The 5907-nt window shown below is 44.6% G+C and overlaps 1 protein-coding gene across 1 annotated transcript in view; it reads left to right on the top strand.

Annotated features, from left to right (window-relative positions):
• Window positions 1–2496: 2496 nt before the first annotated feature.
• The window catches only part of LCLAT1 (lysocardiolipin acyltransferase 1), a 301927-nt gene continuing 298516 nt past the window's right edge, over window positions 2497–5907 (top strand). Inside the window, exon 1 of the mRNA XM_006835164.1 lies at window positions 2497–2642. The gene's annotated coding sequence lies outside the window, so the exon portion shown is untranslated. The remainder of the gene's footprint in view (window positions 2643–5907) is intronic.

Here is a 5907-nt window from a genome sequence, read left to right as displayed (position 1 = left end):
TTTATACCCGTGGACTCCAGCTTTGATCCTTTTTTCCCTACAAGTCCTTCAGGGTCCACTGTTCCACACCAAAATAAGGCCAAACACTAGAAGGTAAATAAAAGAGACGCCAAGATCATTCATTCAAGTCAGTTAACCTTTATCAAACTCATTATATTCAAATGTGTATAGCTCTTATAAAGAGCTCTGGTAGCATAGAGGTTACGAATCAGGCTGCGAACATCAAGGTCAGCAGTTCGAAATTCCCAGTTGCTCCGCGGGAGAAAGATGAGGCATTATGCTCCCGTAAAGAGTTACAGCCTCAGAAACCCTGTACAGGGTCGCTATGAGTCAGAACCGACTCCACAGCACACAGGCACCACCACCATAGTTCTTATCCTCAGTTTGGCATGGCCTTCTCTAAGAGTTGATGTTGTTGTTAAGTGCCATTGAGTCAGGTTCCGACCTATAGCGACCCTGTATAGGGTTTCCAAGGAGCAGCTGGTGAACTTGAACCGAAGGCCTCCTGGTCCAAGCGGACTTTGCAGTCAGTCCAGCGCATTAACCAACAGCACCACACCAGGAGTCAGGGAGAGATAAACTATTACATAATCCTGCTTTCAAAACTCATCTCTAATGACGTCAGGGTTTTTCTCCCTGGTCTTTGACCTCATGACCTCAAGAAATTTACGGAGGAGTTGCTGGTGAGTTTGAACTTCTGATGTTGAGGTTCAAACCGACCTTATAGTGTAGTGTTTACCCTACAGCGCCACCCCAGGATTCCTAAAAAAGTGTTGTTGTTGTTAAGTGCCGTGCAGTTGGTTCCGACTCATAGTGACCCCGTATAGGGTTTCCAAGGTGAGTTTTGAACCTATGACCTTGCGGTTCAAACTGACCTTGAAGCCCAGTGCATTATCCTGCAGCACCACACCAGGAAAAAATAATTTAACCATTTTTTAGTTCCGGAATCTTATTTTAAAGATAAAAAAGTGAGGCTGCATTGGCAGACAAGAAATAAAAGCTAGGCTTCTTGGCTCTTGTTTACCTCTTTTGTATACCTTCATTTGCCCTCTGTTGTATACCTTCATTTGGTAACGTAATTTTGTTGTTGTTAAGTGCCTTCCAGTGGTTTTTATCTCATAGCGACCCTATACAGGGTTTCCAATGAGTGGCTGATGAGTTTGAACCTCCAACCTTGTGGTTCAACGAATATTGTGGTCCAGTATTTTATCCTACACTACCAAACCAGGACTCCTAACATAATTTTAGCCCATCTTAAATATTGAAATATTTTAGAACAAAATTAGAGAAAATGTGAATCCAGTTTAGTAGGGGTACACAAGAAGTTTTGGTTAACAGAGAATTTGGATATAATCTAGTTATATTAAAGTTGTAAGGAGCCCTGGTGGTGCAGTGGATTAAGTGTACGGCCACTAACTGCAAGGTTGGTGGTTCATTCCCACCATTCTGTGGGAAAAAGATGAGGTTGTCTGCTCTGGTAAAAATAGGCAGACTCAGACACCTTATGGAGCAGTTCTATTCTGTTTAATGTTGTGTTGTTGTTAACTGCCCTCCAGTAAGGTTCAGTCTTATAGTGACCTTCTATAGGGTTTCTAAGGAGCGGCTGTGGGTTTAAACCTCCACCGGCTAGTTAGCAGCCGTGTGCGTGTGCAGCGCCACATCAGGACTTTTATCCTATAGGCTAGCTATAGATTGGAATAGATTCCATGGCAGTGGGTGTTAAAGCTGTGCATCCAAAACCTGTTGTTGTTGTTAAGTGCCATTTAGTTGGCTCCAACAACAACATTCATAGCGACCGTGTTTAGTGTTTCTGAGGTGCGGGTGGTGTTAGCAGTCCAGTGTTGATTCTACAGCTTCACACCATAACTCCATCCTAAATCTAGATGTTCATTATTATTATGCTGTAAATTCCGTGACGACAGGTATCCTGTACCGTATTTTTACATTCATTCCCCTTTGTTAGTAGTAGTAGTAGTAGTAATATTCTAATTCTATTGATTTGTCTTGGTAAATTAGGCTTGCAGATCAAACTTCCCAGATTTCTGTTTAACATTCTGAAACTCTAGGAGTTGGACGGATCATTAGGTTTCCAAGAACAATGACATCCATTGATTTCCTATTTACAATGTTTCCTCATGACTCCATCACATAGCCCTCTTTCTTGGTCTTTCCTTTTTAAAAGGGCGCGGGCCCTTTGTCACTGTTAGGTGCCATCGAATCTATTCCGATCCATAGCGACCCTGTATAGAGTTTTCACAGAGCAGCTTGAGCCACCGACCTTGCAGTTCAAATGACTTTGCAGTCTGACGCATTAACCCATGGGCGCCACACCAGGCCTCCGCGGGTCCTTTAAAGGAGCCCTTTAAGGCCAGAGCTCAGGGTATCTACAGTTCAGAGAGCAGGGGCGGGGCGCTGGGGACAAGGGCTTCCCACGCAGCCGGGGACGCCTTAGCGTCAAGGCAGCTCGTAGCCAATCAGGATGGAGCCTGACGGGACGCATTACTAGGGCGACGGTCCGGACGCCTCCCCGTTTAGGGATGAATTAGCGGCGGGTTTTCCCCGGAGGTTGTGACCCCTGCGGATTCCCCAGCTGGCCCACGCGACCCCCCACGTTGTTGCGCATCGTTCCCTGCCGGTCACAGGTGGGAGGCTAGAACTGACAGGTGGGGGTTACGGCACGGGAAAAATGGCGCCGGCGGTCGGGGTATCCCCGAGTCGGCGGAGGGGGAGTGACAGTCTAGGCTCTTCCTTCTGAGCCAAGGGCCTCTCCCAGGCTACGGCCCCACATAACGGCCACTTGATTGGGAATTGGGGTTCCGACGCAGGTGGCAGTGGCGTCGCCGGCTCAGGTGAGAGGAGGCGCGCGGAAGCGACACCCGGAGGCGTCGGGGGCCGTGGGGGCCGCGCGGGCCCTGCGGGAGGAGTTGGCGAGGGCGAGGTGGAAGCGGATGGAGGAGGCACTGGGGGTGGTCCCTGAGGTGTGTACAGACTGAATATTGAGGCCTCCCGCTCCCGCCGGTTCTGGGAGCTGCACCACCTCTGAACACAGTCCGAACTTGGCCACTATTATTAAATCGCATGTGCAGAAACGTCTCAAGTGTCCACCTTGTGAGAGGCTTGGGCTTTGGCTATGGAGGGCAGGGGCTGGGCTGTTCTCCAGCCGCCAGAAGCGTGCTAGCATAATGGCAGTGTCATGAAAGGTAGGCCCTAGCGAGGAGCTGATGTCAAGTCTGATCTTTAAAGCATATCGTAGTTTCTGCTTGCCTATTTAAAGAGGAGATCCATAGGCCACTTAAGTATCATGGCGGAGACATGTTCTTAATTATTAGACCCCAAACTTCGTGGGTTCCCTGTAAGCATTGCATTTGTTTGTCAAGTTCATATAATACTGTATTCTATATGCACGTGACTGTAGGTAAGTAAGACTGGGATTGGAATTCATTTTAAGACCTGGGAAGAATTGAAGATGAGTGTTGCTGAAGGAATTAGAACGATGAAAAAATGTTATTTGTTTATATCATATTCATTTGAACTCATTAATATCATATCATGAAGTATAAGTGGTTGGGAAAATGAAACAGAACAACTGCCTTGATGGAAGTTCTTTAAAATTTTTTTGAGGTAGTAAAGGAAAATATTCACTAAAATGTTTTTGTAGTGCCTGGGTTAATCGCTGGACTGCAAAGTCGGTTTGAACCGCCGACCTTGCGGTTCAAACCGACTTTGCAGTCCAGCGATTAACCCACAGTGCTCATTCATTTTGGTGGAGTACTATGTTTTGTTGCTGAGAAAACACACTAGCTCTTTCAGACATCAGGAATGCCTATGATGTGTCCAACACTGTGAAAGTGAGGCTTCTCTTACCTCTTAATTTGAGCAAATGGGGTGCTTCATCTGTTCTGACCAGGTACCAGGTCTTTAGGCTGCCTTTTCCTGACACGTATGAAGAAATATTAAGAGGAAACTGCAAAGATTCTTTCAAACTGGATTTGTGGATATTTGGTTATATATGTATGTAGTTTCTAGTTCCATCTCTGCCACTTAAAAATAGTTTAGGAAGATATAACCTCTTTGTGCTTTTTCTCTGAAATGAGTATAGCATTTCTCAACCAATTTCATTGTACTACTGTGGGAAAAGAAAAAGACAATATGAGGTGGGTTCAAAAGTTCTGGAACAACTCTATTATCTTTTAACTCAATTATTCCACGAACTTTTTGATGCCCTCTGGAATATGTGAAAGAGCTTTATAAAGTTAAAACAGTGATAATAGCTGACATTTATTACTAGGCATTTCTTCTGCCAGGTACTGTAACAAGGTCATATGTGCTACTTCAGTCACCCAACAATATTATGAAGTGGATGCTTTTTTTTTTTTTTTTAATTACAGTTTTTACTGTGATTTGAGTGAAAGTTTACAGGGCAGATCATCAGTTCAACATTCAACAAATCATATACTTTATTTCCTTACAATGAATATAATCCCCTCCATGTACAATCAGTTAACAGTATTTCTCTCTATTCATTTTAACTCTCTTTTTTTAAACACTCAGGAATATAAAATAATTTAAACCACCAAAGGCCACAATCTGCAAGCCTGCCTCCTGGCTGCCAGCTCTCAGTCCCACTCTTTCTATGAATCTAGAGTCCTAGGCTGCTCTCTCTCTCCATATCCCCATCTCTGCCTCCATCTTTGGTGTCGCTGCTTCTTTGGATAGGGTCCCACATTCTGTGTGTGCTCTTCTCCTTTGATAGTTTTAGGGTCCTCTGTTTCTGGCCTGTAGATTAACTGCCCCGTTTTTGTTACAAAACTTCTACATTTACAATTGTGACAATCTCAATTAGTCACAATAACGTTTACTCACTGTTGAATCATAAGAGTCTTATCCCCATCTCTTTTCACCAGATCCATCTAGAAAAGATGAAAACTGTTCAGTGCAGACTCTATCTTCTCCCGCACATTCTTAAACTAAACTCCCTCTTGAAACCTTGTAAGCCAATCATTCGTGCCTTTATTGTCTCCTCATTTTAGGTGGGGTGCTGTGGGTTAATGCGCCAGACTGCAAAGCTGTTTGAACTGCAAGGTCGGTGGTTCAAGCTCACCAGCTGCTCCTAGGAAACTCTATACAGGGTTGTTATGGGGTGGAACCGACACGACGGGACTTAACAAGAAGAACATTTTAGGTAGCCAATGTCTAAGTTGCCCGTCCCTATTTACCCTGTATACAGAGGGGATAGTATTGATACTTGATGTGAAGACTTCTTCCGTTTCTGTTGGTATTTTGAGCTACTACATCCATGAGTCTAGGTCAAGTTCATCAAATTGTAGCAATTTACCCTTGTTTCCTTTATCAACAAAAGTTTTTTTTTTTTTTTAATCTTCCTCTAGTTGAGTTTTTATTATCAAGCTATCGAGGCTAGGTCAAATGGGTACTATCTGTAAGTCTGGGTGTTCTTGTGCATCTCCCCTTGCTTCATATCCGTTGGATGCTTCGCTCTCAGCTCTAGCCCTCTGTGGCTATGTCCTCGTCCATGGGCTCAGGAGACCCCAGGTCTCACCACACTTTGGACCAACCAGCCCTTCCTCTTCTCTTTCTCATTTCCAGGTCAACGGGAGTCTATGGACCATGGTTGAACTCAGTCCATTTCTTCATTGCTTCCTTTCTCCCTCTTCCATTCACTAGTAGACCCAATGTGGTCGCCGGCAAGCTTATATCCCTGCTCATGTGGTCCCTTTGAGTTTCAGTCTCAGAGGGGGGTTTTCCTGAAGGGATTTGATGGCTTGCCTTGATAGCTTCCCAGCGAACAACTTGCTTATTCTTTTAATAGCCAATTATACTGCCATTTTTGTTTTGGGTTTTTCCTGCTGATCTTTCTTTGAAGATGTATCTTCTGTTGCTCTAGCTGCT

The sequence above is a fragment of the Chrysochloris asiatica genome, unplaced genomic scaffold (genome assembly GCF_000296735.1).
Source record: "Chrysochloris asiatica unplaced genomic scaffold, ChrAsi1.0 scaffold00016, whole genome shotgun sequence".
In the NCBI taxonomy this organism is placed as follows: Eukaryota; Metazoa; Chordata; class Mammalia; order Afrosoricida; family Chrysochloridae; genus Chrysochloris; species Chrysochloris asiatica.
Note: the sequence above shows the minus strand (reverse complement) of the source record. Positions and strands in the feature narration are given on the sequence as shown.